Source organism: Arachis hypogaea, chromosome 17 (genome assembly GCF_003086295.3).
Source record: "Arachis hypogaea cultivar Tifrunner chromosome 17, arahy.Tifrunner.gnm2.J5K5, whole genome shotgun sequence".
In the NCBI taxonomy this organism is placed as follows: Eukaryota; Viridiplantae; Streptophyta; class Magnoliopsida; order Fabales; family Fabaceae; genus Arachis; species Arachis hypogaea.
This window is the reverse complement of record NC_092052.1, coordinates 104,414,678-104,427,608: the sequence shown is the minus strand read 5'-3', so window position 1 is coordinate 104,427,608 and position 12,931 is coordinate 104,414,678. Positions and strand designations below refer to the sequence as shown.

General features: G+C 36.6%; 1 long non-coding RNA gene and 1 other non-coding gene across 2 annotated transcripts; one reads left to right on the top strand and one right to left on the bottom strand.

The window, feature by feature from the left end:
• The first annotated feature begins 3,385 nt into the window (after positions 1–3,385).
• Positions 3,386–3,493, top strand: LOC112767943 (small nucleolar RNA R71). The gene has a single exon (XR_003185382.1). It is a non-coding gene; the product is annotated as a small nucleolar RNA R71 (small nucleolar RNA).
• Positions 3,494–8,859: 5,366 nt separating this feature from the next.
• Positions 8,860–11,273, bottom strand: LOC112762447 (uncharacterized). Its single transcript, XR_011874826.1, has 6 exons — positions 10,984–11,273; positions 10,848–10,901; positions 10,593–10,762; positions 9,970–10,254; positions 9,612–9,724; positions 8,860–9,216 (listed from the first exon to the last, which is right to left on the bottom strand). It is a non-coding gene; the product is annotated as an uncharacterized lncRNA (long non-coding RNA).
• Between the last annotated feature and the right edge of the window lie 1,658 nt (positions 11,274–12,931).

Sequence of the window (12,931 nt, the reverse complement as noted above, 5' to 3'; positions counted from 1 at the left end):
TTCCTCATGCTCTTATTGAGGTCCATGATCTCTTGTTTGCTCCATCCTTTTCTTAGTGATGGGCTTGTCCTCATCAATGAGGATATCTCCCTCTATGTCAATTCCAGCCGAATTACAGAGGTGGCAAATGAGGTGAGGAAAGGCTAACCTTACCAAAGTGGAGGACTTGTCAGCCACCTTGTAGAGTTCTTTAGGTATAATCTCATGAACTTCCACTTCCTCCCCAATCATGATACTATGGATCATGATGGCCCGGTCTACAGTAACTTTAGACCGGTTGCTAGTAGGAATAATTGAGCGTTGGATGAACTCCAACCATCTTCTAGCTACAGGCTTAAGGTGCCATCTTCTCAATTGAACCGGCTTGCCTCTTGAGTCAACTTTCCATTGAGCTCCTTCCACACATATGTCCATGAGGACTTGGTCCAACCTTTGATCAAAGTTGACCCTTCTAGTGTAGGGGCGTGCGTTTTCTTGCATCATTGGCAAGTTGAACGCCAACCTTACATTTTTCGGACTGAAATCTAAGTATTTCCCCCGAACCATTGTAAGTCATTTCTTTGGGTTTGGGTTCATACTTTGATCATGGTTCCTAGTGATCTATGCGTTTGCATAGAACTCTTGAACCATTAAGATTCTGACTTGTTGAATAGGATTAGAGAGAACTTTCCATCCTCTTCTTCTAATCTCTTGTCGAATCTCTGGATACTTGCTCTTTTTGAGTTTAAAAGGGACCTCAGGGATCACCTTCTTCTGGGCCACAACTTCATAGAATTGGTCTTGATGGACCTTTGAGATGAATCTCTCCATCTCCCATGACTCAGAGGTGGAAGCAATTGCCTTCCCTTTCCTCTTTCTTGAGGTTTCTCTGGCCTTAGGTGCCATTGATGGTTATGGAAAAATAAAAAGCAATGCTTTTACCACACCAAACTTAAAAGGTTTGCTCGTCCTCGAGCAAAAGAAGAGAGAAAGTAGTAGAAGAAGAAGAAAATGGAGGAGATGAGGGGAGAAGGTGTATTCGGCCAAGGGGGAGAAGTGGTGGTTGTAATGTGTGAAAATGGAGTAGTGTAGAGGGGTTTATATAGGGGTGGGGGGGAGGGTAGGTTTCGGCTATTAGGGTTGGGTTTCGGAGGGAAAAGAATTTGAATTTTAGAGGTAGGTGGGGTTTATGGGGAATAGTGGATGGATGTGAGTGGTTAAGGGTATTTAGGGAAAAGGTATGGAGGTGATTGGTGAAGGGTATTTGGGGAAAAGAGTTATGAAAAGGTGTAAAGAGGAGAGAAAAAGAGGTGGGGTAGGTGGGGATCCTGTGGGGTCCACAGATCCAGAGGGGTCAAGGACTTAGCATCCCTGCTCTATTTAGGCATACAAAACGCCCTTAGAATACATGTCTGGCGTTAAACACCAGCTTGCTACTTGTTTCTAGCGTTTAACGCCAATTCCATGCTCTGTTCTGGCGTTAAACGCCAGTCTGGTGCTTGTTTCTGGCGTTTAATGCCAGCTTGATGCTTCTTTCTGGCGTTAAACGCCAGTTTGATGCTTCTTACTGGCGTTTAAACGCCAGTAAGCTTTTCCTCCAGGGTGAGCTATTTTTAATGCTATTTTTCATTAGTTTTTGTGACTTCACATGATCATCAACCTAAAGAAAACATAAAATAGCAATGGAAAATAAATAGATATAATTAAATAACATTGGGTTGCCTCCCAACAAGCGCTTCTTTAATGTCAATAGCTTGACAGTGAGCTCTCATGGAGCCTCACAGATGTTCAGAGCATTGCTGGGACCTCCCAACACCAAACTTAGAGTTTGACTGTGGGGGCTTTGGTTGACTCTGCAGTGAGAGAAGCTTTTCATGCTTTCTCTCCATGGTTACAGAAGGAGAACCTTGAGTCTTAAATACAAGGTAGTCCTTATTCAGTTGAAGGACCAACTCTCCTCTGTCCACATCAATCACAGCTTTTGCTGTGGCTAGGAAGGGTCTTCCAAGGATGATGGATTCATCCTCATCCTCCCTAGTGTCTAGGATTATGAAATTAGCAGGGATGTAAAGGCCTTCAACCTTTACTAACAAGTCCTCTACTAATCCATAAGCCTGTTTCATTGATTTGTCTGCCATCTCTAGTGAGATTCTTGCAGCTTGTACTTCATAGATTCCCAGTTTCTCTATTACAGAGAGTGGTATGAGGTTTATCCCTGACCCAAGGTCACACAGAGCCTTCTCAAAGGTCATGGTGCCTATGGTACAAGGTATGAAGAACTTTCCAGGATCTGGTTTCTTCTAAGGCAATGTCTGCCTTATCAATGCACTCAGTTCATTGGTGAACAAGGGGGTTCATCCTCCCAAGTCTCAGTACCAAATAAACTGGCATTCAATTTCATGATTGCTCTTAGATACTTAGCAACTTGCTCCTCAGTGACATCTTCATCCTCTTCAGAGGAAGAATATTTGTCAGAGTTCATGAATGGCAGAAGGAGGTTCAATAGAATCTGTAGGGTCTCTGTATGAGCCTTAGATTCCTTTGGTTCCTCAAAGGGGAACTCCTTTCTGTCCAGAGGACGTCCCATGAGGTCTTCCTCACTGGGATTCACGTCCTCCTTCTCCTCTGGGCATTCGGCCACACCAAGTAAGGTTATGGCCTTGCACTCTCTCTTGGGATTTTCTTCTGTATTGCTTGGGAGAGTACTAGGAGGAGTTTCAGTAATCTTCTTACTCAGCTGACCCACCTGTGCCTCCAAATTTCTAATGGAGGATCTTGTTTCATTCATAAAACTTAGTGTGGTCTTGGATAGATCAGAGACTATGGTTGTGAGGCCAGAATAGCTCTGTTCAGAATTCTCTGTCTGTTGCTGAGAAGATGATGGAAAAGGCTTGCTATTGCTAAACCTATTTCTTCCACCATTATTATTGAAGCCTTGTTGAGGCTTCTGTTGATCCTTCCATGAGAAATTTGGATGATTTCTCCATGAGGGATTATCGGTGTTTCCATAGGGTTCTCCCATGTAATTTACCTCTACTATTGCAGGGTTCTCAGGATCATAAGTTTCTTCTTCAGAAGATGCTTCTTTAGTATTGTTGGATGCATCTTGCAATCCATTCAAACTCTGAAAAATCATATTGACTTACTGAGTCAATATTTTATTCTGATCCAATATGGCATTCAGAGTATCAATTTCAAGAACTCCCTTCCTCTGAGGTGTCCCATTACTCACAGGATTCCTTTCAGAAGTGTACATGAACTGGTTATTTGCAACTATGTCAATGAGTTCCTGAGCTTCTGTAGGCGTTTTCTTTAGGTGAATAGATCCACCTACAGAATGGGCCAATGACATCTTTGATAATTCAGACAGACCATCATAGAATATATCCAGGATGGTCCATTCTGAAAGCATGTCAGAAGGATACTTTTTGGTCAGTTGCTTGTATCTCTCCCAAGCTTCATAGAGGGATTCACCTTCTTTCTGTTTGAAGGTTTGAACATCCACTCTAAGCTTGCTAAGCTTTTGAGGAGGAAAGAAATTGGCTAAGAAAGGCGTGACCAGCTTATCCCAAGAGTTCAGGCTATCTTTAGGTTGAGAGTCTAACCATATTCTAGCTTTGTCTCTTACAGCAAACGGGAAAAGCATAAGCCTGTAGACATCGGGATCAACCCCATTAGTCTTAACAGTATCACAGATATGCAAGAATTCAGTTAAGACCTGAAAAGGATCTTCTGATGGAAGTCCATGAAACTTGCAATTCTATTGCATTAGAGAAACTAATTGAGGCTTTAGCTCAAAATTGTTTGCTCCAATGGCAGGGATTGAGATGCTTCTTCCATGTAAGTTGGAATTTGGTGTAGTAAAGTCACCAAGCATCTTCCTTGCATCTCCACCATTGTTATTATTTTCGGCCATGTCTCCTTCTTTTTTGAAAATTTCTGTCAGATTTTCTCGAGAGAGTTGTGCTTTAGCTTCCCTTAGCTTCCTCTTCAGAGTCCTTTCAGGTTCAGGATCAGCTTCAACAAGAATGTTCTTATCCTTGTTCCTGCTCATATGAAAAAGAAGAGAACAGAAAAGAAAATATGGAATCCTCTATGTCACAGTATAGAGATTCCTTATATGAGTATAAGAAGAGAAGAATGGAAGAAGGAAAAGATAAGAATTCGAACACAGAGGAGAAGAGTGGGTTCGAATTTTTGAGTGAAAGAGGGATGTTAGTAGATAAATAAATAAATAGAAGGAGATGAGAGGGAGAAGAATTCGAAAATTAAATAAAATAAAATAAAAATATTTTTGTTTTTATTTTAAATATTAGTTATAATTCGCGAATACGAAATGGAATAAAATTAAAATTTAAATGTAAAATAATTAGTTAATGAAAAGAAATTTTGAAAAAGAGGTTAGTGATTTTCGAAAATTAGAGAGAGAAAATTAGTTAGGTAGTTTTGAAAAAGATAAGAATCAAACAAAAAGATAGGATTAATTTGAAAAAGATTTGAAAATCAATTTTGAAAAGATAAGAGGTTAGAAAAGATTTGAAATTGATTTTGAAAAAGATGTGATTGACATTTATTTTGAAAAAGATTTGAAAAAGAAATTTAAAAAGATTTGATTTTGAAAATTAAAGTTGATTACTTGACTAACAAGAAACAAAAAGATATGATTTTAAAATTTAAAGATTGAACCTTTTTTACTAGGCAAGTAACAAATTTAAAATTTTTGAATCAATCACATTAATTGTTAGCATTAATTTCGAAAATATGAAATGGAAATAAGAAAAAGATTTTGAAAAAGATTTTATTTTTGAAAAAGATTTGAAAAGGATAGAATTTTTAAACTGAAAATTTTGACTTGACTCATAAGAAACAATTAAATTTAAAAACTTTTTGACTAAATCAAACCAAATTTTCGAATATTTATGAGAGAATAAGGGAAAGATATTTTTTTATTTTTGAATTTTTAAAAAGGAGAGAGAAAAACACCAAATTGAAACAAAACATAGAAATTATGAATCAAAACAACTAATGGATGCAAGAACACTTTGAATGTCAAGATGAACACCAAGAACACTTTGAAGATCAAGATGAACATCAAGACTTATTTTTGAAAATTTTTTAGAAAAGAAAAACATGCAAGACACCAAACTTAGAAATTTTCAAACTTTAGACACTAATAATTCAAAAATGCATATGGAAAACAAGAAAAGACACAAAACAAGGAAATGCAAAGATCAAACAAGGAAATTCATCAATAACAACTTGAAGATCATGAAGAACATTATGCATGAGTTTTCAAAAAATTTTTATGAAAAATTAGAACATGCAATTGACACCAAACTTAAAATTTGACACTAAACTCAAACAAGAAACACAAAATTATTTTTGGTTTTATGATTTAAAAATTTTTTTTTGAAAATTTTTCGAAAATAAAAATAAAAAAAATAAAAATAAAAAAGCTTAAAATTAAAATAAAATTACCTAATCTGAGCAACTTGATGAACCGTCAGTTGTCCAAACTCGAACAATCCCCGGCGAAGGCACCAAAAACTTGGTGCACAAAATCGTGATTGTTCATTCCTTGGTAACGGCGCCAAAAACTTAATACGCACGTTCATAATCTTAGTTCTTTGTCACAACTTCGCACAACTAACCAGCAAGTGCACTGGGTCGTCCAAGTAATAAACCTTACATGAGTCAGGGTTGATCCCACGGAGATTGTCGGCTTGAAGCAAGCTATGGTCACCTTGTAAATATCAGTCAGACGGATTCAAATGGTTATAGAGTTTTAATAATTAAAATATAATTAAAATATAAAATAGGATAAAAATACTTATGTAATTCATTGGTGAGAATTTCAGATAAGCATATGGAGATGCTTTTGTTCCTTCTGAACCTCTGCTTTCCTACTGTCTTCATCCAATCATTCATACTCCTTTCCATGGCAAGCTGTATGTTGGGCATCACCGTTGTCAATGGCTACATCCCGTCCTTTTAGTGAAAATGGTCCAAATGCATTGTCACCGCACGGCTAATCATCTGTCGGTTCTCGATCATGCTGGAATAGGATCCAGTGATCCTTTTGTGTCTGTCATTACGCCTAGCACTCGCGAGTTTGAAGCTCGTCACAGCTATCCCTTCCCAGATCCTACTCGGAACACCACAGACAAGATTTAGACTTTCCGGATCTCAAGAATGGCCGCCAATAATTCTAGCCTATACCACGAAGACTCTGATCATAAATCAGGAGGCTAAGAGATATGCATTCAAGCTTGTTTTCATGTAGAATGGAAGTGTTTGTCAGGCACGCATTCATAAGTGAGAATGGTGATGAGCGTCACATAATCATCACATTCATCTTGTTCTTGTGTACGAATGAATATCTTAGAGAAGAAATAGACTTGAGTTGAGTAAAAAAACAATAGTACTTTGCATTAATTCATGAGGAACAGTAGAGCTCCACACCTTAATCTATGGTGTGTAAAAACTCTACCGTTGAAAATACATAAGTGAAAATATGATAGACATGGCCGAGTGGCCACTCCCATGGAGGTCTAGAGATCTAAAATGATCAAAAGATCAAAATATGATCCAAAGATGTAAATACAATAGTAAAAAGTCCTATTTATACTAAACTAGTTACTAGGAAATGAGTAAATGATGCAGAAATCCACTTCCGGGCCCACTTGGTGTGTGCTTGGGCTGAGCATTGAAGCTTTCACGTGTAGAGGTCTTCCTTGGAGTTAAACGCCAGTTTGTAACTTGTTTCTGGCGTTTAACGCCAGAATAGGGCAGAAAGCTGGCATTAGACGTCAGTTTACGTCATCTAAACTCGGGTAAAATATGGACTATTATATATTTCTGGAAAGCCCTGGATGTCTACTTTCCAATGCAATTGAGAGCGTGCCAATTGGGTTTCTGTAGCTCCAAAAAATCTACTTCGAGTGCAGGGAGGTCAGAATCCAACAGCATCTGCAGTCCTTCTTCAGCCGTCTGAATAAGATTTTTGCTCAAGTCCCTCAATTTCAGCCAGAAATTACCTGAAATCGTAGAAAAACACACAAACTCATAGTAAAGACCAGAAATGTAATTTTTATTTAAAAACTAATAAAAATATATTAAAAACTAACTAAATCATACTAAAAACTATGTAAAAACAATGCCAAAAAGCGTATAAATTATCCGCTCATCAATGATCTATAAAGCTCATCGAATGCATAATCAAAAACCTCAGCATAATCTGAAAGTGCAGCTCTGTTTCTTCTTATGAATCCTCCATTTCTTTTCAACTGTGCCAAGTATGCTCGAACTTTCTTTGTTCTGTTTATTCTTTACCAACACTTTCCTTGTGAATGTTAGCAAAATTCAACCAACACAAAATGCAAATAATCATGGTTCCAATAAACCAAATAAAAGATACAAAAACTGAAAGCAAGTGCTCACCTCTTTATTATTAGTCATATATTCATTCACAATTTGCTTTGCGTAATGTGGGTCATCACAAAGTAAAATATTGTAAAAAATTGAACTGAATAGTCCTAGCTCTGGTTTACTAAATTCTGCATTCAATTTATTGTAGTAAGAGGACACTTAGAAAATAAATCATACCATCTTTGACTGTGTCTACAACAAAAAGCAATAATTTTAAATCAATAAAAATTATAAAAGTTAGATGAGAGGAAGATACATTATCTACTTCCCATCTTCTAGTGTCTGTGCCTTATGATGAGAGGAAGATACATTCTAAGGTTCATATATATATATATATATATATATATATATATATATATATATATATATATATATATATATAGCATAAAATACTAAAATTAGATTTCAATGCAAGTTCATAAATAACTATGGACATCTCCAGCAATATACTAACACACTTTTTATACTACTGATTCATGTTAAAGGAATAAAAATACTTGTTGCCGCATAGATGAAAATTCAAGATGACTGGCAGCAATCACAGACTTTAACATACGTGGAGGTATCCCTTCCTATTTCTAGTGTTTGAGTATATTGCAGAGGGGAAACCAGCGAAAATAGGAAAGAAAAAACTAATCAAAATTAAAAATAATTAAGATGAAACAAATAAAAATTCTGATGAATGCGCATTAAAAAAGAAGAGGGGGGATGGATCCCATTGACAAAAACTAGTACTAAATATAATCCTAGAAAAATACACTGCCCGCAGAGGAAACAGATCAATTAAAAATTTTATGTATTCATGATGACAAAAGCTGACTAGAAATCGTAGTCATCAAAGAGATAAAGAGATTACTGGAGTCTTAGTTATGGCATCAATACTTGAATTATCATAATTCTGGAGGAAAGAAGGTGATATTAAGAACAATAACATATCTGAACATATCTTCTACAGAAATGTATTGATGGTTACGCACCTCATAGACTGGCATAGAATATTTGGAAAAGAATTGCATAATCCATCATTCATTAATAAATTACAATCTAATTAGGCACTAATTAAATACAAGATATCAACCACACATGAAGAAAGGAAGAGATCATCAAGAGGCAAGAAAAACATTATTCAGTTGTAACACATTTAAACATGGATAAAACAATATATATATATATATATATATATATATATATATGGATAGGAAACAAAACCAAATTTGTCTCGAGACCTTCTTTCGTCTTTATAATTTTTTTTCTGAAACAATTACTAAAATAAGATTTTAGTAATGATACTTTAATATCATCATTATCCTCATCATATATTATTATATTATTTATCTACTACTAGATGAAATATAAACTATTACATCTAATTTATAATGTTTGTCATTTTGATTCTTTGCGCACTAATTAAAGAACCCAAAATTTAAAAAAAAAAATTTGATTAAAAGAATGTTGATCAAAATACTCTTATTATTTAATAACTAAGTTATAACGCAAACACTTCATTATTATTATATTTAATGACTCACTTTAATGACACAACACACACATTTAAGCTCTAGCTTAAGTTGTTTTCAGTTCTAGAGAGCTTTGAATCAGCGTCACTGTGAATTGTAATGCAAGGCCACATTCAACAATTTTTTTTCCAAGAATTAAGACATAAAGCACATACTGATTTAGAAAAGAGATTGCAACATATTTCTAATAAATTACAACAATCTAGTTAGTTACAGTTGCATATTCAAGTCCATAGTTGGATCAGTAGGAGCCGTCCCAAATGCCTTTTTCAGACTTTGGTTTATAAAGTACCTGCCACACAATCATACCAGACGTTATACAGTTGAAGAGAACACACAAAAGCATAAAAAGAGCACAAAAACAATAAGAACCAAATTGGGATGATATACCATAAAATCAAATTGAAAGCCATGTTTTAACTTTATATAGTTGTGCAATTTTGAGGCAATTATTTCTCAGATCATGGAAATAGAAATGGTGGGAAGTGAGTGTGATGGAAAAGGGTATTAGAGGATCAATAAATAAAATAGTATTCTAGGAAAGAATATTTAGATTTTATGGAGATAATGATAACTAGTGAGTAACAAAAGAAAATTAAGTACAACTAAAATTTTCAAACACAAGTATCAAAGATCTAAAAACATAATCCCCTAAAGTCACTAAAAACAGTGAGACAACTATCATACCTCTTCCTTCATTGTGGTAGATTCTTTTGCTTTAGCACAAGCACCATTGATCAACAATATCAACGAAGAATCAAGGTCCTTTGCCTTCACAAGGCTTTTGATCTTCTCACAAGCTATATATGAACACAATTTTTTCTATGGATTAATTTATACTTTCAGTTTCTGACAAAATACAATAGTTAAGAAGAAACATGCAAGACAATGATCTGCAAATATGGATTGAATTTTTATTTTCATGATAAAAGGCCAATAGTTTTTAAAAAAAATTAACAAAAAGAAATCTTTGCTTTTTCCAACTTCCACTCAGCAACAAAAAGCCCTATTCATAAATTCAACATTCTAAAGAGGCATCATTTACCTTCTTCACCCTTCTCCCCAATAAAATGAGTTTTTCTTTCATGGTTGGGTCTTTCTCCATGTCTGCCCTCTTTTGGCACCTATTGTAGAAGTTGTTCCTGTATTTGTTCCATTCCTCCCTGAATACCAAATACTTCCTCCATTCCTTTGATTTGGTCTTCTCATTCAAGAATAAATCTATGATTTTGTCACAAAATTGAGTCATAGTGTATCCCTTTGCAATATCAACCTCCTCTTGCTCCTCCACTTGAAAAATCACTCCTAGAAATAAAATAGTTTGGAAACCCTTCACAAACAGGACACAAGAAAGATATAAGAAAATGGACTATATACACTATTATTCTGCCATATAATTAGCACTAGTACTATACAGAAAGCAAATCATTAACAAGCTAATTTCTTACACCCTCAACAATTAAGTATACTAGAACATTCATGTTCCTCCACAACAACAACAACAAAATGGCAATCACTTCATAGTATATTACTACCCAATTCAACTAACAACTTTATCACTTCAAATAGAAATTGAACTTTTTCAAAAACCCGTACACAGATAATTAAAACCAAAAAAAGCTATAAAGAAACCAGAAGAACATGCTAAGTGTGAAAATGGAGACTTACTAGAGCATGATAGATATTGTTATGTTGACCAAATGACTGACTATCCATGAGGGGCTAACCTGTGCGAGGTAATATAAATATTGCAACACAGGAGTTTTTCGTAGATTAATCCCATGGGAAATATTATGGCATAAGAGGAAAGCAGTAGCCAAATGATCCGTATCGCCTGCCTACATAAGCAAGTAAAATATATTAACCATCTTAAATAAAATAAATAATCAAATCATACAGCTACTATAGCACACAGAAAACAACCTCTCCGTAATGGGGCCGCAACTTAATAGTGGCCATTCCTTTAGATTCACGAAGCTGAAACCAATAGAAAATAATATATTAAATAAGTTGGAAAATGAAAGAGAAGACAATAACTAGAACCTTGTTGAGGGTGTACAGGTTTGCATAACAGTAATAAAGATGGTAAGAGTATGCTGGATTGAATTCATTAGTCCACTCTGCTGGTGTAGGCATGTGCTTAGTTGGACGCCTTTCAGGTTTACTTTCATCATCTACAAGGTCAAATCCCACCACCTGCTTTAAAAAAAGTAACATGTTATACCTAGTAAATTATAAAGACAAGAATTAAAAATGGTGCTTCCTTTTTTCATGATTTTAATAATTATACTCTACACAATTATAACAATGACATTATAAAGAATCAAATGCCGGCTCTCAAATCGAACTTCATCCTCTACTGCTGACATATGAATTATGAAGTAAAACTTAATGTTCATAAAAGCACGCCTTCATTACTACAAAATGTTCATACATCAGTTCGAGCTATAAAGGACCGGATTGGTTGACCTCTTAGAAGGTTGGCCCATGTCCGACCTCTTAGAAGGTTGGCCCATGGCCGACCTCTTGGAAGGTTGGCCCATTACCGACCTCTTCACAGAGAGTTTGGCCAAATCGTCAGAAGATCCCAAAGCAGGCCCAAATGAAGGGGCACAGCCCAATCTAAAGGCAACTAAAGCCTAGAAAGATAAGGGCGGCTCCCCAGAAGATAAGATTAATTCACTCAAAGATAAGATAAGATAAGATAACTTATCTTATCCAGAAAGGTCACTCCACACTATTATAAATACACTGAAGCACCCAGGTATAACTCATACTCTGATTTTACTAAAAAACCTGCTTAATACCCTTGCTAACTTAAGCATCGGAGTCCCTTGCAGATACCACCACCCTCCGGTGACAAAGGATCAGCAGCATTGCCAGTTCAACAAGTCAGACACAACCGCATCGGCCACCACCCACAAGCCGGACACGTCATCTCCGACCATCACAGAAGATCTCGTCTGAGATCGACCTACAGTTTTAGGTAACCCTCAGAACATTGGGGCCATTGCCGGGGAACCTAGAAGTCATCCCATCACCATGGCGGACGACCATGACAACGATCACAACTCTGGTTTGGTGGACAGAACACCAAACAAAAACACGGACGCCACCTCCAAAGACACACCTCAAAACGGGGGAGATAAGCAACCCCCAAACACAGAAATTTTGGAAGCTATCCGTAAGCAACAGAATCGCCTTAAACAGCTGGAACAAGCTGAACATCGACGGGAAGCCGAAAAAGACCTTCGGAGAGAAACATGACGACGTCGAAAGATAGAGGACAAGCTCTTAAAGCTCGAAGCCGATCTTAAAACCAAGACCGCTCGATCCAGACAAGAAGATAGCCCCCACAAAGATCAAGACCCATTCACCAAAGAGATCATGAAAGCTAAAGTCCCAAAGGACTTCAAAGCTCCCGACATGGCCCCGTACGATGACACATCGGATCCAAGCCATCATCTTAGCAATTTCAGAAGCAAAATGTATCTCACTGATGCCTCGGATGCTATTCGATGCAAAGCCTTCCCGACTACCCTAAAACAGTAATAAAGTGGTTCGACAGTTTGCCTCCTAGATCCATCATAAGTTTTGATGACTTAGCCAAAACGTTTCTTGCCAGATTCTCCATCCAGAAGGACAAAGCCAAACACGCCCCAAGCCTACTAGGAGTCAAGCAAGGAGATCGGGAAAGTCTTCGTAACTACATGGAAAGATTCAATAAAGCATGCCTGGATATACAAAGTCTGCCAATAGAAGCAGCTATCATGGGTCTCATCAATGGCCTATAAGAAGGACCTTTTAGCCACTCAATATCCAAGACACACCCAACATCTCTGAACAAGGTACAGGAACGGATAGAGAAATACATCAACATGGAGGAGAACTCTCGACTAGGAGAGAGCTCAAAAATCGAATTCTCCTAACCCACCACGGGACTAAGGATAAAGAGTCCAAGAAAAAAGAAGATCAACCCGGCGAGAAGTCTAGAAAATACCACAATT